This window comes from Homalodisca vitripennis, chromosome 1, assembly GCF_021130785.1.
Source record: "Homalodisca vitripennis isolate AUS2020 chromosome 1, UT_GWSS_2.1, whole genome shotgun sequence".
NCBI lineage: Eukaryota > Metazoa > Arthropoda > Insecta > Hemiptera > Cicadellidae > Homalodisca > Homalodisca vitripennis.
This window is the reverse complement of record NC_060207.1, coordinates 78,091,185-78,114,995: the sequence shown is the minus strand read 5'-3', so window position 1 is coordinate 78,114,995 and position 23,811 is coordinate 78,091,185. Positions and strand designations below refer to the sequence as shown.

Genomic DNA, 23,811 nt, shown 5'->3' with positions numbered 1-23,811 from the left:
CTCAACTTTGCAATTTCCCATACTCAGAATCTTACAACAGTTAATTCCCAAAAATACTCTTCGAGTTTCCTGACATTCTAATGGCACTAAACCAATAATTCTTACTGAACTTTGTAATCTAATAGCTAAGTTTAGTTCTTCAGCGAACACGACACAGACCCTCATCAATTATTTAAAATCATATATGTACGTAATTGTAAATAATATTGTAATGAATGTTCACTTTCTGCGTTCAATTTAGGAATTGTCGAAAGGTTTAACAAATAGGTTTCATATAAACTATTTCTAAATTGTATTCACATTTTGTTACAATGGTGAATAGTGGTTTGTCTTAGTCTTAAAATATTTTAGAACGTTGTGACAAATTAAGTCAATTATTCCTTTCAATGTGATATATTCCTCTTTGGACCAGAAAACATTGTTGATAATTTATCACAGATATTTTTCATGCCTCCTATTACATGAAATATAAATTTGGAGAGGCTCATATCAGGTTTCCAGGTGTTTTTTTACCAGAAGACAATATTGTCTGAATTATTTTAAGCCTCACACGAAGAAGTACTCTGTGCATTTAAAATTGTTACCCTTAATTCTCTTTATATTTTTAAATATATTTTATTCATCCTTAGTAATTCTCAGATCGATTATTTAGTTTGCATGTAAGAAAGATTTAAATTCATTTTAAGAAAGTATAATGTAATATTAACAGTTCACAACTTAAATCCATATAAAAACCTCAGTTATATTTGTCTGAGTAAAGTCATACATTCGTTAAGTTTGACTAGTTACAATTAATAATTTGTTTAAAAGATAAACATTACAAATTCTTAAATTTCATATTTTAATTTTTGCCTCTATAAATACACGATATGACAAGTTTATGTGTTTATTACTGACGAATAAGTGAAACAAAACGTTTATTATAAAATTCTCAAACCTAGCATATCAGTATTGCCGTTTAAAACTTTCCATACTGATTCATTGTTTTGAAATGTATACGTTGTTGAAGAATATAAAAATTGTTTTTATGAGGAATCGGGAAACAAACGGGTACGGTGCTCGGAAAGGAAGAGCTATTGGTTTTTTAAATATCTTGGAAAACAAATAAATATGAGAGTTAGGTCATCCAATAAACACACATACACATATTGAAATCAAGTTTTGTGTAGTAAGCATGTAGTAAAACAAAAGTAACAAAGCAAAAATATAAAATGTTTCTTTAAGCAAAGTTAACCTACGTCAGTACAATTTTACGTACGTATTTAATACGTCTTCCGTTTGGTATTACACGGAAACGATGCTTTATTTTCATTTTGAATTATTTTATAGTTAGTTACCTTTAACATATTACGAAATTGGATTTGTATTAGCTAAATTTGGTATTTACGTAAACTTTGTGTTGAAACATCGCCAAACTAAATTTTAGATGTCTTTATAACAATATACGTTACAATGTGAAAACACCCGTCTTACAGTGTTAAACATGACGTCGAAACAGCAGAAACTACAAATTTGTATAAAATGGACACACATAAACAGGAAACAAAAATGGAACACTCAATATCTGCTCAGTGTTGCCATCTGTAGGGAAAACTATCGTGGTTTGTTATCACAGCAAAGACAAACATGAAAATCGTCTAAAATATTTGAACTTAAAAACTCCATTCGAGCTTGGGTTCATTTTTCTGCCATCCTGTGGGCATACACGTGGGCATATTTATGACACCGTTTAATCTAGCTTTGGCAATATTTGTGTACAAAGGCTTGACTTCCAATAGGTTAAAGAATTAATTTTAATGTTGTAATCGTTAATCTTTCGCCTCAACCACCTCCAATACTTTATTTATCACATTATGAAATTGTTCAATTTTTTAGGAAATACCTGAACATAAGTTCCATCCGACAGGACTGAAAATTGATACTAAGACTCAGTCGACCAGGTTATCTGTCCGTCATTAAATCTTGCAATGCCAGTCCTAAAGGTTTGTGTTTTCCGATAGGGCCATCAATGGTAAACTTTTGTATTTCATTAAACTTTATACCAGTGGATGGTCTCTAGAGAAGTCTTATACGATCGGGATATTCGAAACTACACTAAAGAAAAAAAATTGTTTGAAAATCTAATTGAAGGAGTTTTAATAACTTACAGATTTTGTGCACAGAAACTAACATTCGACCGACAGTTGAACCGCTGTAAATACAAACAATCGAAGATTGTTTTTCCTCGTTTCCTCTTCCAAGTTTGTGCACTTTCCATAAAAAAAGTAATAATAAAAACTTTAATCTGTAGGAAATTTAATTTGTGTCTAAATATTGTTCATCAATACTTAACTTTGAAGATAACCTCTTGGCCACAAGATTCAAGTGTATTTCCGTTGATGAAACTTCCGACCACTGAACCAACTGGTTCCTTACATCATAATCTAACATATTAATCAAATTAACTCTGAAACATTAAGCTCCCGTCCGCTAGATACACCCAATCTCTGGCAGCTCCCGAGGATCATAATGGTTACATAGGAAGAGGATGAAAGCATGAGAATTGGCTTTCTAAATTCACCAAACTCTTAAACTGGACTCCATAGACTACAGTTACGGTCTGCAGCACTGTTGCTCAATTTATCCCCTGAAACTATTAAGGTCTAAAATTCATGTGGTCTGAAGTTCATATCGTCTGAAATATGTGGTCTTAAATTCAACATGAGTTCAGTAAGTGCTTCATCAATCATACATTATACTTTGCAATTGTTATAAAATCCGATACATACTGTATACAAGCAATGTATGGTTAAATAAATCGTGGTTGTAAATTCTTTCTAACTGGAACTTATTATATTCCTATAATACTATACTTCAATTAAAACTATGAACTACGATTATTTGATTGATTGCAATTGAATAATGCAGAGTGGTATGCTTACTAAACGACCATCAGAAGCCAGGACGATGTAATACCAAGGATAGGGAGACGGATGATGATGAGATGAGGCAAGAAACCCACTGCAGAATTCACGTCTGAGACTCGAATAATGTTTTTGTTCGATCTCCTCAATTTATAGTGGTTGACATATAAGATATTTTGATCAAATAAAGAGCAGAATTTTCTTGTAATAATGTCATTCTAATAATAATTGACAAATTCAATTTTGAAATATTGACTGAGCGTAAGCAAACCCTAAAATAATCGTGTCCGACTATTCATACAATTTCTTGTGACTGAAAAATTCTTATTCGGTATGTTTGTACATATAAACAGAAAGGTCAGTATTGTTTTCAGGAATCTTCTCAGGTAGACGTCTCACAAGGTGCAAAGTAAAAATTAAGCATAAAGAAATGTTTATGTTTACTTAAGGTAGTAAAATACATTTATTTTTTTAATATTATTTTATGTCAAAGTCATAAATAACCCCTTAAGATAACTCTCCTGCAAACAGAAAAAGTTGAGTATTGTTTATAACTCCATGAGAAATTATGCACTTACAATAGAACATTGCCTTCCTTCGCAGGCAGGTGTCCTAGTTACCAAATTTCATTAAAAATTCACCAACGCCCGAGGCGTTAAATATTCGTTTCAAACGTTTTTTAACGTCTAAAGTATTCCATACTTTCGTTGAGTTTTTGGCATACAATTGGGAAGCCACCAATATGGAAAAATGGCATGTATGATGTATGAATGCAAAAATGTATGTGTGAATGTGGCATCGTAGACTGAATGTCGAAATTGTAATATCAATCATGACTTACTTTGTTAAAGGCAAAGTAAGTCATGTAAGTAAGTCAGTAACTTACAATGTTTGAGTTTGAATTGATATTATAATATTTTAATGAACAATTGAGCACAAAATAGTGGGTATTCAGGCCTCCCCCAACTCCAACTATCTTAGGAAGATAAAGTAGTAGTATGATTAGGATATACTATATAATTCTACAAATAGCTTTAGAATTAAATCAAAGGTCACATTTAATTACTTTTTAGTGGTTAGAAATCCAATGAATACATAATTACCAGATTGTGTAATGATACAATGACATTAGTAAATTAAAACCAATTCTAAGACCGGAAAGACCTTCCGTCAGCTCAGTGGTGCAGCGGATGCTCTCGCACATAGAGTTGTGAATCTTGTTAATTATGCCTTGATAATGCAACTAAATCTAGAGCTGTATATTTACATAGACGTTAGAACATCATTCCTCTTCACTTTAAACATGTTTACGAATATCGCTTAAATCCATAGAAATAGAATTTTAAATCAATATTGCTTTTGTATACATATAATTTATTACTTAGTATTTACTTTATATATATTGCAAGCTTTAATTTAGGAACTTTTCTTATGCGGTAATCTGATTTGGTGGTATTACTAAAGAGGATAACCAGGCGTACGTATAAGATTAAAGACAATAAATATGATAACTAGTTTACGTTATCCAACACAGCTATGTAGATAGTAGGTCCAAAGTTTGCTAAATTGATGACAAGGAGAACCATGTAATGGTATGAAAACTTGTAATAGTTAAGACTAGAAAGTTCTTGAAATGTTGATCTGATATTCCCCCTTCCTTACGAAATATAAGTATATAGGCATCTCCAGCACTTAAATTCTGGAAACACCACTGGTGTCCCATAATCTGAAAACTATATTTTAGAAATAGGTTCAGGATACCGACATAAAAAATAAATGTGATATAATTCCAAAAATGATTCACCGATGTTGTCACATAGGTCTATAGTGAACCTACGGTTTCACAAATGTTTTATAGCGTCGTTTTGTCACCTAAACCACTTAAAATGGTGTAATGGAATCCAAAATCTAATCCAGCAGTTTCCACTGTAACGGAGAGTCAGTAAGCTTATAACGCTGTGAAATAAAGTGACATGACAGTATAAGAGTGACAGAGCCACTTCAAGTAACAAGTGACAGTTTGAGGAACGGTGACAACATCTATCAGACAAGTAACAGATGGGGCTCCGGCTTGAGCATTTCGTCTTCGTGTTGGCAACAGTTTTGACTCCAACCTCTTCATCAGACCTTTACTTTGTTCTTTTTGAAATGAATGGTAATAAATGAATTATTTAATGTTGCGAGAGTCTTACAATCACTTGCGGTCCTATTTAACCTCCATTATGGAGGCATTCAAAACCTAAAATTGTATTTTCAAAGTGCATAAAGCCTTAATCTCAATGGTGGCCTTGACCAAAAGGTCATGCAGAATGGAGCTTGGCAATTGGACCGAAGACAAATAAACCCAAACTTTTCCTGAGGTTAGTAACTGGAACAGTCAATAGAATTCGCTAGCGATACGCTGTCTTGCAATGGTAGTTGCCTAGTTTTGGCCATCGTATGGCGTTATAAGCATTGTTCCAGTAAGACATCAGTTTTCTTATTTTTTAAATAAATTCTGTAAACTTCACCACTCTGCTACACATGTTTTTTGACGGCTAGCCGTCGGTACGCAACATATGGCCTGAAAATTACAAAATACTCGTAATTTAAAGGGCCTTTTCTCTTTTTAAACATAATTATTTGTTATCGTATTTAGTGTTTGCCTAATAAACTATTAAATAAACTAACTGAGACTTCTGAGTTTTATGTTTTCTGTGGATTCTAGCTTTCATTTTCTGTAAGGAAAGGCATTATAATTTGTTCACTTCACAGAAAAGATTCAAAAGTCTTCCTGGACTCTGTTCACAGCGTGTTCTGAGGCGACCTCTCAACTATCATTGGTGGAACTCAGAGCAGCACTGGCGAATTACCTAATATTTTTATTTGTCAGTTACAACGTAACAAACTTTACTAAATTTCGTATCCAATACTACCTAGTTACTAAAAAACAATTTATTTAACTATTTGATAACAAGTTCTTATTTAATCTAACATATAAGTAATATATAATTTATTACACATAATAACATCTGACAACCAAAGTTACCTGTGTATAATGTTGCCATTAATGAAAACATTTATATTATAAATTCGAAATTATAATGTGTGCAAGTATTGCAGTTTTATACTTACACATGCATGACCATTTTTAGAAATAGATTAATAAACTACATAATTTACTTTTACTTATTCTGAAACAGAGAGGGTCTAATTCAAACAGATGCTTGAAGAGCAGACAGTTATGAGTTCTAGCACTGAAGTAAAATTGTTTTAAGAGTTTTCAACGTTTCAATATCAACAAACAAAGTTTTCATTGTAACACAAAGTTTAATTAAACTTGCTAGTGCAATACACCTTTCGAAATACCTCTACAATTACTGAATGCTTATTGCCGTTCGTGCTTAGTGCCAAAATACTACGTGAAGAATATTAATTATTATCAATACAATGAACAATTGTCTAGCATTGCATAAAATTTGGCCATAAGATATTTTGATCGCTACACACTTTAAACTATATAAGGCATGATTAAGAAACCGGCAGGACATCCTTAAAATCGAGTCGTTATCGTACCGTCTGTCCACTCACCCCGCCCCCCCCCCCCGCCACACTTCTAATGTGCGACAACTCTTGACAGAAAATAAAAAGATCCCAAAGATTTGTCCGTATTCATTTTAGGATCAAAACATTAAATTTCAGTCCGTCCGTCTGTGTGATAACTCTTTTGCCGGGTCTTCCCATACTCCATTGGATCGGTTTATTCCATATGTGCAGTGCTAATTATGGTTAGTTATGTGACTAATATGTTGTCATTGTCAACCTTTTTCTTAAAACTAATATTTTTAATTCTTGCATTTTACAACATTCCGTATATTACGCTTCTTTATGTTAACAAATATTCTTTATTCTTTGGTATTAATAATGTTTTACTAATAACAATACATTCAATTTGTTTGTTTTTTTAGTACTAATTACGACTCGTATTGAGTCGTGTGATAAGCTATTTTTTGGTGCTCATTCACTGAGGAAGTAACAAAACAATTTATTGCAGCTCCTCACCTGGTTTGTACAATTAGTTATTTAATTTGTCGGATCAATTGGTCGATTATAATTTTAGTCCCTAATTTGTTATAATGAACGAAATAGTACATTCTCTCCTCGTGAATTATCATAAAGTTGATTACGATACGATTGCCTTTGTTAAAAGCCATTTATGCTGTGATCACTTGTGTTTCGGCATAGGCTCACGTTGATATTGCGTAATACTCAGCGTTCGGTCTTCTGAAATATAACATCAGTGGCTATACTTTACTACTACTTTCTTGTGGTTAATCGAGTAAATGTCAAATATTCTCGAATTTTAATTTCATTAACGCCATAGCCGTTATATGTTGTCCTTTGAGACAAGTATTCCGATCTACAAAAACCTTATTGAACCTGAGATTTGTTGATAAGTTCATGATAGATTTTTGTGATTCTTGTAATAATAATAATACTTATTCCTTGTCATAATTATAGAGAAGTAAAACAAAAATAACTAATGTTTCACGAAATCAAACATATCTATTCGATACCGTTTGTATCTCATTAATCAACGTTTTTATTAAAAGTCAATGTTAAAACCACTTTTTATACTGTCAACACAACACAAATACTTAAAAAGAAAAACCTTTGCCATTTTAACATACATTTTCAATAGCAATGTAGAGGTATTAAAGGTACATTTTTAAGTCTAATTTTACTCCTAGGTCAATTCGTTCGATAGTACATACTGTGCGTACAGACAGGCAGAAATCTTATATCTGCAGCAACAACTAAAGGTAAGTGTTTCGTTAAATGCTCAAAAATAAGGAATTATCAGGTTTTCATTCCATAAAATAGTATATGTAGGTTATATTCAAAATTTTCTTTTTGAATAGGAAAATATTATTTTATGTAGAAGAATTTGTACGTTATAGTACATATGATTGAAGCCAGATCTAGTTTCATAAAGTTAGTACATAATACTATTTGACTACTATTACCCCAAGTCCATTTTCACTTTTAATTTGTATATGATTTTTGTCCAAACTTAGATTTAAGTTAGAAACATACAACTAACATTTACCCGTGGCTCGCAAGAAATATCATGTTGAAAAACAGAGACAACATTGTAATTTATGGTCATTGTATTGTTTTCTAGTCTAAGATATTTCTGGTGCCACAATTTAGTTTGCTTCGTTGCCCTGATCAATACGATGTACACATAAGCAGGTCTCAGAAGTCTAAACTTGACAAAAGAGAACAAAGACAAGATGGGTTTTATAAAAGTCTTTCAATTTATAGTAAAAGTTAGAAAGTAACTTTGTCTTTTATATCTCAGGTTCTCAGAGAATAGCCAACAATACAAACACTGAATAAACGGCAGCTCTCAATATTGGCCATGTCTTGTCACAGTAAATCTGCTTTAAATGAGCTATTTATACTAGTAATTCTATTTATAACTTTGATGTCGTTAGATTTGTGATAAATCCTCTAAAACATGTTAATCTAGTGATTCTTGAGACAACTTGCAGGTTCAAAGACAAAATATTCAAAGTTTTAATGGTCGTTATTTTGAAAATGCTAAAGATAATTTCATGGTAACTATTTCAGTAAAAAGCTTGTTATCATAAACATGAGATCCAGAGAGTTACGGGACACCCTGTATAATGATGCAAAGTATTCATATAACTCATAAAGATAAAGTTTTAAAATCAAATACTTTACAGTTGGGTTTATAGATACTAAAACTGAGTTATTTGACATTATACACCACAATGTACACCAATGACATGTATATATACCAATATAATATAGAGTGCCTAGAATATTTAGTCAAACTTTAAAAACATGAAGGTCGTGGTTTGAATCCCACTTTTTCCAAACACAAAATATTGTTCTATGTTTCAATCATGTTTTGGTAGTGCGAACCCAGTGTTAGTGTTGGTAGAGGAAGTTCGTGGATTGCCATCTTTTTGGAGATTCTCAACACTACTATAGTCAATACACTAGGCTGCTTAGGCTGCTAGTGACCAGACTGCCTTTCTTTTCCGCAAAGTGAATCACTTAGTGAAACCACTAGAGTACCTGAAAACTTATCTCCATCTCATTTATACTAAATCAGATGATCGCTGTGTTAAAAACCATAGCATTTTGTTCCAAGAAAGTATAAAATTCGCATAGGCAAAGATTCTACTCGTACAGTTTCATCCAAGCAGACTGTAATAACCTTGAATTATTGCTACCACCAAGCGTGGAGTTAGCAATTTGAAATACACTGCATTGCTGATAACAGCGCAATTCAACACTGTTTTAATTATGACAAGGTTAATGTTTCGTTTACTGGTCGTTTTTATAGCTCATTCGCAGTTTGATAAGAACACAATAGTAACAATCACGTTTGATGCCTCTAGTCGAGCAGTGAATCATCGTAGATTACACATATGCAATGTGCTCTGGCACTAGTCTGTAGGATCACTAGTGTAGATGGGCTGGGTGGGGCTGGGGCAGGTGGGACAGGTTAATCCCACGCTCCAAAACACGGGGCTATTAGGGGTGCCCCAAATGACCAAAGATGTATAAAATATTTTCAACACAAAATCGATAGAACTTCCCACAGTTTGTGCCATAAATTATTAATAGAACCATAATTTAACATTCAATTTGATTTTTTATAATATCCAAATAACTACACGTTGGCAGGATAAGGTATTTCACACCTGAGTTGATTGTCAAGGGGTTTCTAAATCTTCTCAAAGCTTATTGGGAGGACATTTTATGGGTCTAAATAAGACTTTTTCCTATGATTGTATGTCCCTTTTCGAACATATCAGTTTCAAAAGTTAATTTTTTTTAGTTAGCTTTTACTGTTGTTAAACTACTTAAATTAGCTTTAAATTATACTTGTGTTTTAGTTTTCTTTTTTCTTGTAGAATATTTTAGATCTTTATTGTGTCGTTGTGATTTCACTCATACCCGAACAGATCCTAACGAAAATCTTAATAGGCAGTCTGCAAACTAACGACCAGTTCAAATTCACTGTTGAGCCCAAGAACCATCACTCGGGCGTGTTTAGAAACCTCCCATCACTCGTAAAAAGCTTTTTATATTCCGAAAGTTTCATCGGTTGAACTGTTTCGGAAAACGTGCAATTTCAACATCATAAACTTTTTGATCCAATGGATATTTGAAGACGGTTTCAACACATCGAACACTCAGCTGACCTAAAATATTACGTTTGTATTAATTATTTGAATCTCTATACATAATGTAAATACCACTATTGTGCCTGCTATAAATATAAGATAACCTTTAGTGACTTGAGGTTGACACGGATACTGGCTAGTCCAATGGACTGAAGTTCAACCCTTATGTGGCCAGCACAGACGCTGTGTGTTTTGACATGTTGTGTATGATGAATTAATTCAATACTGTAATCATAACGTTGGCCGCCAGAGAGTTAATGCCCTAATCAGACTCTGGAAAACATTATCATACTAAGGTATTAGAATTTTGTAAATCAAAATTTATGCCTAACAGCATAGTGAACAAAATTCATGTATGATAACCAACCTATCGGCCTAAATAACTGGTAGACAACATTTTGCTGAGGTATTTATAAACTAATCACTTTTCTGTACCCAAATCACTGTGTGTTTCATTGTTAAAAGAACAACTACTAAACAGTTTCAGTTATACTGCCATGATTTTAAATTGGGTTTTAATTACAGTTTCTTGTGCCAATTTTGAGCATAAAGTAATAAATTTTACATTTTTATCATATAATTCTCGTTGTAAAAATATTGTACTCTAACAACTTTTGCAGCACAATTATTCTGTGAAATGTATTTTTACTGTTACGTTTTATACAAAATAATTTCTTAAACTGTACAACTTTTTACAAATGCTTTGCCCTACATTAAGCTTGACAAGTAATTCTGAGACAATATTTTAAGAATTTTTGAATTTTGATAGATAACAAGAACATTTTTCAGAGACAATGTTGAGAAGTTAGCTTTAACATTCCGCATGCTTTAATATTTCGATAGCGGACATGACTTGTAAGATGACATCCATACTTCGCATATTGTGACAGCAAGAAGAATGCTGTCTTGAGTTTCCAAAATGCATGTTTTATGATGGTTTATATATTTTACAATTATTATGTGTAAAATAATATAACTACTGTTACAACTTGTTTGTGTATTTAGTGAATAAAGTTGATAATCTACTTTGTATTTGTGACTTTTCTACAAATAATATATAGGGCAAATTATTATAAGTTACTGCAAAGTAATTCAATAAATCTAGTATTTAGTATTAAATATTGTTAATTACGTACACCCTCCCGCCCTTAAAATGTTAACGTCCGCAAATAAACTCAAAAGTACTCTTACTAAGAGTATACCATTTTTTTAACACAAACCAGAAAATATGACTAATGTAATATCTAGCATTCATTTTGCATTACTATTAATTTAAAGGGCCGTCCAACAATTTACGTCTACTTTTGAAGAGCCTTTTATTTTAATAAAACTTATCTAAAGAGAAATAATAATAAACATAAACAAAATGAGGTGAAATAATTTAAACTCACTTAAAAATAATCGGAAAATATTGTGAATTATCACTACAAATAAGTATGAATAATTCAACCTAGACTAGCCTGAATCTCATGAGTTATGGTTGGGAGTAGTATGCCATTAAACATAATATGAAGACAACATAAAAATCTAAGGTAATCTAAATTTAGTTGATTACTGTTGTGAGTTATAGGAATATGTTACTAAAAATAGCATGAAGACATGTAACCTAGGCTAGCCTGAATCGCGTTGGTTATGGTTGTTAGTTATAGGAATATTAATTACATAACCTATTATTACTTCCGTCAAAAATATTGGATCTTTTATATAACAGAAAGTCAAAATACAAAATTGACGATCCATCAATTAGAGATTTGACCTAGGTAAGAATACTTAATTAATTGTCAATTTCATCCAAAAAGGGACGTTACCTATGACTTAAAAATAGTAATATGCTATTAAAAACAAACAAGTAATTTAGTCTAGCCTGAGTCACGTTCATTACGGTTGTGAGTTACAGGAATATGCCTCAAAACATAAATATAAAGACCTATTAATTAACCTATTGTTACTTCCGTCAAAAATATTGGATCTTTTATATAACAGAAAGTCAAAATACAAAATTGACGATCCATCAATTAGAGATTTGACCTAGGTAAGAATACTTAATTAATTGTCAATTTCATCCAAAAAGGGGCGTTACCTATGACTTAAAAATAGTAATATGCTATTAAAAACAAACAAGTAATTTAGTCTAGCCTGAGTCACGTTCATTACGGTTGTGAGTTACAGGAATATGCCTCAAAACATAAATATAAAGACAAAATATAATATAAACTATCCTAAATCTTGTTGGTTACGTTTACGTCTTAAAGAAAACTATAACAATGTAAACTGATCTATGCTAATCTCAACACCGTTAACTATTCTAAGTTAAAGAAAATGTCACTAAATATAAACATCAAGATATAATTTGAGCTAATCTGGATCTCATATGTTGGTGATTGTGAATAAAACTATATTATTTCAAAACATAAACGAATTACAAAACGTGGCCAGTAGGCATATACAACAATGTGCGCTGTAACCAAACAGGACTTTTGGTAGATTTATCATCCGATGTCAGTGAATAAGATGTGTGGTCCAGTATTTACTGCCGATCACAAATCAAGCGCTAGTGGCAACCTGTTACTCCCGTTGGTCACTGCAGACACAAAAGCACTTCAACACAAGCACCTATTGACGTATCAGCTGCAAATTGGTGGCTCTAAACCGAACATAAAAGAGAGTCGCAACACTACGCGACTTGAAGTGGCCTATTACTTCGTCGGGGAATTGTTAACCGCGAGGCCTAATATCACGTATAATCTTAACTTGGAAACTATAAATACTGAATAACTTTATATATACTACTAGAAAAAATGTAAAGACATAACAATAACCTTTATTTAGTTATTGAGAAATAATCTTAAAATAGAAAATTATACCTATGTCGAAAGAGTTCAACTTTTTCTCATGACACACTAAGACGGCTTCTAGTGCAGAGCAATATTGTAAACACTCTAAAGTTTAATAATTATTCAGTCGCGTTAAAAAACTACGCAGACTCAGATAGTCGGTAAGAAACTTATATTAAAACTTGAAACGTAATAAAGTTAAAGTGGTGTCTTCAGTAAAGTGTTTGGATGTTATACAGGATAGTAATATCGGTCAGAAAAAAGCTTATTACTTACTTCATTAACAGGTAAATTAAGATCTGCCTGTTTCATCTCCAGAACATTAAGTTTAGAATATACAAATGTACATACAAATATTTTAATTTGTCAGTTCAATTTCTGATTCTGTATATATATACTCGTACTACATGTGTACAAATCTCAACTGTTACTCCTACTTACAAAAAGACTCGGACCCGAATGTGGCTTAATAGGATTGGTTCTAAATTAAAACAGTTAAATTTGTCTACATATTTGAAATTAAATACATAAAGCAAAATCGATAATTCTAGTCTTTTATACTTCTATCTTAATGCATCCTGTTGAGAATTAAACTAAAATATTTTATAATTTTAACATAATCTTCTTAACCTTTTTACATTATGTAATGTTAATTCAATATGGAACCAACCAATTTAGTTTTTTTTTTTTTTTTTTACTTAGAGAAATAAAACTCTACTCATCAAAATTAACAATTACGTCTATAAACAGGGAGAAATTAAGAACCAGAGTTCCCTCCAAAATGTACAATACCTAGTTACGCCTTTTTTTAGAGGTCTTAAAACAAGAAATGATTAAATATGTATTGGACTCGATCTCCTTATACATGAGCGAACGTCCGACAGGCAGTCAGTTCTAATATTGTACGCAAAGCAATAAGAAGAGGCACTTGAAACAAATCTGATAGTAGAACATTCCATTATATGTAGCCTACGTCTCAGCACAGTGTGAGCAATATGTAAGCTGCTTTCGTGCCTGATGAAAATTACACATTAATAAGAGGCTGGATAACAGTAATGAGTATTTAACACGTACGTTATTATACCTATAGTCTATATACTGTTCGTTTTGTTCCAGACATGTTAGTTAATTTTATCTTCCCCGAAATGCATTTCCCCCAACTAGACCTTTTTCGACTAATTAACACTGCTTATGAATTTCCTTACTGTATAATAATTTTAGGAAGGAAACCATGGTAACATTCAAATACTTATACTTGAAGTTTAAATAAAACCGCCAATAATCTAAATACAGTTACAAAATTTTTAAAGAAAAAACTGATTTTGATTAACGATAGAAAACAAAAATAACACGATTTTAAGAAGCCAAAATACTATGAAATATTACATCGTTGTTTAGCATGTGCATAAATAAAAGAGATATGTTTAGTATTTTAGCACTATTATGCACATCTTGCATTCGTGGGAGTGGGATTTTCTACGCAATCACAGCCAGCTACATCAGTTATAAGATATCTAACCTCGTTTTGGGAAATGGCTACAAAAAGTATAACAACATTGAAGAACACTGTAGACGACAACTTTTGATAAATAGGGAATACTGAATGCTCGAAGGAATACAGTATTATAAAATGAATACTGTTTAATGCACAACAAAAGAAGAGGTTTGTATAGTGTTAGCCTTATTCCGAGGGCGAGGAGTTTTTATAGTCAGAATAAACCTATACCACTTAGTATAGAAAGGTAACATCACACTCACCAATTCAACTAAATAACTTCATCACATTTGTTACTGTGTCGGGTATTAAAATGTCATATCATTATACTCACTTTCTTTGCAAATTTCTTTATTCCGCGATTTTCTCGTTGAAAACAACAAAAAACCAAATCTGTATTATGGTCTTTTCGTTGGTCAAACATACGGCCAATTGAAAATGTTGCCTTTAATTTTAACCTTTAATTTAACTCAGTCCTAGAATCACTAGAGTTCTTCCTTCAAACAAGAGAGACAATGATCTAAGTTTCAAGTCTTTAGGACCTTACTGTCAAGAGTTATCGCACAACCAGACAGACGAACAGAATACATAGATTTTACAAAGATCCTGTCAGGTCCTTAGTAAAGGAAAGCAATAGTACTTTACTGACTAAATTCCTTAACTGACAGGGTCACATAAAAATTTGGCCCTGTGCTATCTCTAACTCCGACTTGAAGTGTGGGCAGTGACCAGACAACAGGCTCTTCCACATTTGTTACGATTTTTGTGAAATAAAACACTTTTTAACCAATAATAATCGAAGAACAAAAATATTATTTTATTTCACAGACACGATTATTGATGTGTTCACATATACGTCATACTCACTGGAGCAATGTATACCTTTGCTAGATATTACATTACTATATAATAATTATACTGTTCTACGCATAATAGATATGGGAGTGGTTAATGCAATACGAATATCGAGTTTAGGTCTATTTACCGATGTACTGTTGTGTATTTTGTATGGAAGTGTCTTAATGGTTTTGTAGTTAAACTCGGTTTTTTTATGGATTTGGTCTTCCAATTCTACAAAACTCTTAAGAGGCAAGTCTCTTTTAACTGTGAAGGGTAGCTTTAAATGGAAAATAAATTAAACTTTGTTCTGATAACCGAATTTTATAATTTTACTGACCAATAGCCAAATAAACAAAAAATAACCAATACTGAAATCTCCTGAGGCCAGTCTCCACATACATAAGAAATATTAGTAAGCGCGATTTCTTGGGCGTGAAATCAAAACCTTTCTACTGCGGACTCAAGGGGAATGGTGTATAGTGATTCTTGTGGATGCACGGGATAAATGCATTGAGAATGAAAGCTGATAGGCATAATATGATTTATTAATTATTTATTTGTCTTGGAATATAACACATTAATTTACGAACTTCAATTTAATATTTTAAAATTATTTTTTAGTAATTCGCTGATTCATGTAATTTTACTTCTACACGTGACTAACTCTCTAAATTCAATATTAGAATTGATTTTATTTATTTTCAACAATTTTATTTAGAGTTTAAGAGGTAGAGAAGTTTTAGGCCTTATAATAATAATAACTCTACCTCTTTAATAAAAACATTCATATCATTAGTCAAGATACTTCCATATAAAACCTAAAACTATCTTGATTGCCTTTGTTCAGTTGAACCATTACTATCACTGCTGCTTAGGAATAGGGCCATTGTGTTACTAACAAGACTCCCCTATGTTTTTTGCTTATTATACTCCTCATTCTCTTACTATATGTATCTCTCATTCAACTTGTCTTAAAGTATGTAATTACTCGTATATCGTAATTATGTTGCTAATTTTGCAGGAAGTGATAAGTTTGTGCCTCGGTTAAATTCAGATTATAATATGTATTGTATTAAGCTAACAATGCATGTTCAGAATAATAACATGCATTGTTTAGCTTAATAAAATAATAGCTTACTATTAGAACGTATTTATATGACTTCTTGTGCCTATTCTCAGTACTGTAATCTGTACACTTTGGTCTAATGTTCAGAATAATAACATGCATTGTTTAGCTTAATAAAATAATAGCTTACTATTAGATCGTATTTATATGACTTCTTGTGCCTATTCTCAGTACTGTAATCTGTACACTTTGGTCTAATGTTCAGAATAATAACATGCATTGTTTAGCTTAATAAAATAATAGCTTACTATTAGAACGTATTTATATGACTTCTTTTGCCTATTGTCAGTACTGTAATCTGTACACTTTGGTCTAATGTTCATTCTAGTTTGTATCTGAAATACACTCTTGCTGTTTACTAGTTTCATCTCTCATACATTATTTCAAAAATTTACCAATACAACTAACTAAATGTGCTCACGTATTCATTTGATAAAACCTAAAACGTTAAATTGTGAAGCAAGTTAGGTTTAAAAAATAGAAAACATCAAATTCGTACTCAGTCTGAAGTTACAGCTATCTGATACTTAATTGTGCTTTAAGAGTTTAATATTTATGCTCAATATGAATAACGGTACTGGTAAAACATAACTCTCAAGAAAATTAAACTTAAACTTTACTATAAAATTAAAGTGATATTTTATTATTAGAATTTAAAACTTTAACATGGAAAGAAAAACAGCTATATTCATATAATTCGATGAAGTGGGTACAATATAGTTTAACGCCAATTAAAGAATAACATTATGGAAATAGTTTGAAATCTTGTATTCTTCACTTGCCATTGACCAATTTTGTTAGGTCCCCAGAGAATAATTTTCAAAAACTCAATAACCAAAAATGATTTAGTAAGCCTAAACTTTCTATCGTACCTAACTTCTGCTAAATAAGCTTAATTAAACTCCACTAAGTATGTTAATGATATATTAGATATTTTAAGTTGCAGAGGATTGTTTATGTAAACGTCTCCCAAAAAGAAACCACAAACTCGTCAATCAATAATGGACACCGAAAACGCGTCCGTCTGCATTGTTCTTAAACGAAACAATAACAACACCGAATGTTTGAAAAAATAACTTTCAAATATAACATTAGTAAAATACAAAAATAACATAGAAAAACGAATATAATAACATCTATAATAATGATGAAAGGAATTAGAACTGAATATTTATTTATATTAACGGTATACTAATTCATTTAAATTAATTTGTAATATCTATTGATTAAACGTTTATATCATTTATATGAAAAATAAAAAGTACGTCAGTTTATAAAGAGGTCACAATAGTGTGTTTTACTTCGCAATTTGTTTTTAATTTTAAACTGCTTTACTCCTATTGTTCAGTTTAATGTCTGACATTATTTGAATTCTATAGTGAAAAATGTCATTTAATAACAAGTTATTAAATCCATTTTTGATTATCTAACATTTTGGTATAACGTAATTCGAACAACCACAATGAATTTCGGAAGAGCTTATACTTCTCTTGTTCCAGTTACAAACAATAAATACCTTAGATCGAGGATAAAATCATATTGATTTCATAACCAGTAGGTTTATATTTTACACTGCAGACTTGGCAATACTGCACAAATACATGGAGAATTACAGGTAACTTAATTTAATATTACGCAGTAGTACCCAAATCTGTACGCCCATATGTTTTTATTTGATGAATTACTGTGTAGGCCCAAATGGATAACATTGAATATTTCATTTACCTTACTAAGTGCTTATGCAATGGGCTGGTATTGTCTTACACTCAGGCGAGCGGGACTCACGCGTGTTACACGAGAGAGCGACGACACGCGTGCGATCGTAGCAGACGACACGCGCAAACTGAGCGTAGCTGGAGCGTCTGGCTGCGCACGCACGCACAGGCGCGCGCGCGCTCTGTATCTGATAACTGCTTTGTCCGATCTGTCCTGCAGAGGTGGTGAAAATATACACCGTAGTAACACTCAATGCCATTGGCAATCGATAACTCAATCCAAAATCTCCAGACACTAAACAAATCATAACATAAAGTATAACTCAGAGTTCCTACTACTACACACCCTGACATGGTATTGAGATGGTGGTGAAATGCTAGTGAAATGCTACTAAGATGTTTTTGAAATGTTATTGAGATGCTAGTGAGGTGCTAGTAAAATGCTAGGGAGATGATACATGAATTTGCCAACTGTCTAAAATGAGGGAGACAATCAAAAGTGTTTATTCTAGAAATTACGTCAGTTTTTAATCTTATGCCATTGGGGAGCCCATTCAGAAACCTAACACCTAATTGAGAAGGAAGTCGAAAGTTCGTATCCTGCTGAAATGTATGAAATTTTTACGATACCTCGAATCGTAGCCATGACATCCCTATCCCAAATCATTTTACTTTTAAACCTATAGTGCACGTACCTCAAAAAGAATTTCTACGAGACTTTTTAATATTTACTTTTGAAATAATTCTTAAAGTCCTGTTTAGCAAGACTATTTGTCTATGAATGCCACTATTTGACCATCAGCCCTTGTGGTGGATGGAAGGACGTGGTGAAGCAAACCATAGTAGACTGTAATTGTTCTTATTTGACGTCGTCTTAATAGATATTGGTTGAAAGTCTTGTACAAACACTGTCCTGAAGAAGTTTCGACAGGTAACTTCGTCCAGGACCGATTCATTAATCATTCATTCATCTATACTGAAATAATGTGTAGTCAGTACATCCACCTATGTGTTTGTCTTAGATTAATTTTGTAGTTTAATGGTTACTACAAAATTAAAACAGCTCCCCCATTCAAATCACCTATAATAATGTACTTGACATGCTTAAAATTTTTGCCATGTCAAGAATAAAAGTTAAAACTAAAAACATGATTTTCCAATAATTTTAAATTTAATACAATAGGTATTTCAACATCAAAGACGAACCCTCATATACTAAATTTAAAATTATTAGGCAGTTCTGTGTTTATTTTATGGCAAAAGTTTTTCTAATAAAAAGAGCTCCACCTTCAATTTTGTCTACAAAGTATCAAGTAGACCTTTATTCTTCAAAAGCTTGAATTTGAACTGAAGACCTACCTGCAGGAGATTGACTTTCAAGAACTGTGTCGAAGCTGTCTGACAAACAAATACCATGTTCCATTCTTTTTAAGAGAGAAAACGCAATAATTCGGGATCGACATATTGTAAATACACAGATTTCCTACTCTTAACTGCTACAATTAACTATAACCTAAGTGCTACCCGCAACTTCACACACATAATATGTTTACTTACAGAGTCAAGGACGTAGCCGGTGGGGGAATCCAAGGGGTCCGTCCCCCCCCCATAAATTTCCAAAATGTTCGTTGCATTTTTAGTAAACTATTATTATTATTTAAATAATTCCGTATTACTGACATGTACTGCTGAAAGATCGTTCTTGACAAAGAAACGAGTCAAGAACTTTTTAAGGATCAAAATGGAGCCTTACTCTCTGTCCCCTACGGGAAAATATCAGTTGTCTGGACCCCCCTCCAACATTTTTCCTGGCTACGTTCTGAGTCAATTTTATTTTGACAGTATTGATGAATGTCTAACTTGACATTTCAGTGGAGAGCGTGAACTCGGAAAATAAAACTTACAGGAAAAACGGTCAGAAATTAGAGATGTTTCATTATTAGAAAGCTGGCGGTTTCTTCTTGCTTCTCGTTCACATCGTGATTCTTTTAACGTTACCTAGTGGCCAGATGAAACTTACCTTGTGTAAAATCGTTATCTAAATACGTTTTGACGTGGTTCTATAGACGTTTCGTTAAATACAATTATAATATTCCTATTGCATTTTCTGTTCACAGCACCAAACGTCAATCAACTTTGCATATGAATATTATAAGTAAAAAGATCTGTACAGACAGATAGACGGAATACCAAACACTTTGGCACACATATTATGTAACTGTGTAACTGTTTTACGTTGGTGCAATGTCACAAAAACATAACCTGCTGCGACTAAATATCCGAAAGGTTACGAATTCGATTTCGGGAAGGTCAATAAAAATGTGCCAAATGGTTCGGACAGTTTTTCCCTTAAAATTTTAACTGCCCTCGATTATTCATTTGGGTGGAAAGAACCCGTCTAATGAAAACAATACTTATACACATAGAATATACGAAACCCCTATACCCTCACAACTTGTCCTTGAACAGATAGCAATGTTCAAATAAAGCCTTTTGAATTTACGTAACTGGTAGCGTATAATGTGAAAAAGGATAAGTAATTTTAATCGTGAGTACAAGCGCAAATACTTAAGCCAGCTGCATCCCTGGTCAATGCAAAATCAGTTCACACGCGACAGCAATATCTCAGCAATGTTTAGAGTTGAAATTTTAATGTCCCACACTGGTCTCCAGTTCTCGTTTACAACTGTCCGACATTGACTGCGATAGCACTCGCGAGAGCTCCTGCTAATTTAGATTAGCAATTTTTACTGTCGGACACAAAACTTCGTGTACATTGGTCCCGAGCAACACCACCCTGTATGATCTGATGGTTTGCGCGTTCTAATATGCAAGCGCCGCGGTAAATTAACAAAACAAGTTTAATTGAATTGAAGTTAAAAATTAAACATTTTAAGTAGTGCTTTAATAAGTTACACACTCAAGACAATTACTTCAAGAGCTCCATAACATGACCAGTGCCAAATGTTTTGAATCGCCATGTCAAGAATAAAAGTTAAAATGCTAATTTAATAACAATTTTTTATATATTTATAAAAGTTCATAATGAAAGAGAGTACATTTGTACTATCTCTATCTTGTATAAACATTTTACCTTCATTGGATCACAATTTTCCGAGTTATAAATTTTCAGTTTGGATGAAAATTACCAAACCTTTTTTCGTTGGTCCCGGCCAAGAAACTGAAAGTTATTGTTCGTAAGTAATTTACTTTCTGAGTATAAACACAGAAATAAACAAGCTAAATTTGAATATAATTCCCGTTATTGTAGCTCTACTGGTTAGTTTGTGGTTAGCTTTCAATCTCGAGTATCTATTCTTTTTGATCGGAGAGGTAGTTCACTCAGACCAAACCTCCCTATAAGATATCACAATCCTGAAGGATTTGTCAAAGGAAAATACTTTACTTCAAGGCAATGGTAGAGCTTGTCAGCAAAACTACAGCAGCAGGCTTGGCTAGGTTAGCACTAAGACCACGTTAATTCCCTGCTGTGTTCAGGGATGTCTAAGTCAACTCCGTGACTGTTGTGTTGCAAATGTTACTCTTTTGGATGTGTGTAATAACCAAGTTTAGATATACTTAGCCTTCTATCCGTCCGGTAAAAATAAAGGGTAGAGGCGATAAAAGAATTATAAGTGTTTTGATCCACTAAACACACAAAAGTACACAGGATTAGACAAAAATATTATCATCCCATTTCATGATGACACTTCATGAACGAACCGCAGTTGGTCTCTGTAAGGTTTTGTTTCTCATGATCATATACTTGTAAAATTAATATTTTTATGAATTAGAAGAATCTACATAAATATTTTTAAAGATTACTAGCTGAGCGTTACTGCGTTATTGTAGCCTATCGCCCGGGACTGAAACATGTCATACCTGTCTGTCTGTCCTGACATCTCGAGAATGAAGTATCTTATAGACTTGAAATTTTGCATGAAGCTTCATTTATACATAAATAGCATCGATTTGGATAATGGTGAGTCGCTACATAGGATTAGGCTGAACATTAGTGAAAATTAGTACAATGCTTTTATGGGTTACTACGAGTGTTATACAAGATTAGACTAACGTATTATTTAGTACACTAACAATTATTTAGTAAAAATCACCACAGTAGGTCTCAGTAAGGTATTGTTTCTAATGATCTTCTACTTAAAAATAAATCTTTTTATGAATTAGAGGAGAATGATATCCTCTAACATTTTCCGAAACATTTATATGAATAAATGTTTCTAAAGTTTGGTAGCTGAGCGTTAGCGAAGCCTATTACTCGGAAAAAGTATCATATTTGTTTGTCATCAGCATGATATCTCTAAAACGAAGTTTAACAAATTTAACAACTGTAGTGAAACTGCCAAATAAACATATTCAATATTCCAATTTAACAATATAAAACGCAATAATTCGAAATCAACATTTTCTAACTACACTGAAGATTTCATTTCATTGACTTAGCAAACATGTACATTGGTTTTATGGGTAACTATTATAAAAAGGTCATCATATTATTTGGTACACCATTATTTTAAATACTGTATTTACAGATTATAGCAAAACATTTTTGTTTAGGCTTACTGTGTTATCATAATTAAATATAAAAAATACATTTTTTGCCTAGCTTATTAATCAGCAATTCTTTAATTAAAAATGTGGTAAAGGTACTTTTCATAACATTTTCTGAATTCAAAAATGTTCAAACTTTAAGAGCACAAAAAAGCCAAAAACTCAAAATTCTTTAACAATATACGCTAAATATGGTTAAAAATAATTAACTTTTGTTCACACAAAAATGTTCGTTGTAAATAGACTTTTAAATTGTTCTATAACACAACCCATGTTTAAATTTAAAAGTTTCCCAAAAAGCACCTCTAATTGCAGGACATTTTACAAAGTTGAAAATAATTTAATTGTATTCTGTGAGGACAAATTAGGAGAAAATGAGAAAGAAAAATTTTAAAGTTGGTTAATGGGACAGCTGGGTGGTCAGATTCAACAGTATTGAAATGAAGGTTGCATGCAAAATTTAAAGTCTACATCATTTCATTTTCTAGATATCGCACAGACAGACAGAAATGAAAAATAATCCGCTAATATCTCAGCTAATCAACAAGAAAACCACAATCAATTTATTGTTTTAACACTTTTTACAAGTATTAAGGTCAGTATTGCAGCACAACGCCATGTCTAGATATACTTATAGATATAAATATACTATAAGTTAAATTACAGATAAACTATTACATTTTAAATTCAAATTTTTTATAATTTGATAATTTTTGTATGTTAAGGTGTGAAAATAGTTGTTAAAATAACGCCATCAATTAGTTAATATAAATTACTTCAATTAAATGACAATTAAAACATGTAAAACAATGGGATTAATCAACAAAACTAAAATTCAACAATTAATAAAATATTTATAAATAAACTAACAAAACAACAAATAAATAACAACAAGCGGTTATAGCGGTTAAAACTCATTTAAAATAACAAGAAAAAAGCAACATCAAATCAACACACAACATCAAAGAGTAAAGAATTCTCAAAATGCAATTGGACTAACTCCAAAATAACTCCTGATGGCTGTAAAAAGGATTCAAATTCAAATTCAGTGAACTATTCTTTTACATGAACTATCATCTATTATATGCACTGCCTAGGCCTAGTAACAAGTATCTATCCAA

At 32.1% G+C, this 23,811-nt stretch overlaps 1 protein-coding gene across 3 annotated transcripts in view; it reads right to left on the bottom strand.

The window, feature by feature from the left end:
- LOC124365332 (orexin receptor type 2-like) overlaps positions 1–18,245 on the bottom strand; it is a 361,016-nt gene extending 342,771 nt beyond the window's left edge. For 2 of the 3 annotated variants that reach the window (XM_046821307.1, XM_046821315.1), the window contains exon 1: positions 18,132–18,245. The gene's annotated coding sequence lies outside the window, so the exon portion shown is untranslated. The remainder of the gene's footprint in view (positions 1–18,131) is intronic. The other variant, XM_046821311.1, reaches the window with a different exon arrangement.
- Between the last annotated feature and the right edge of the window lie 5,566 nt (positions 18,246–23,811).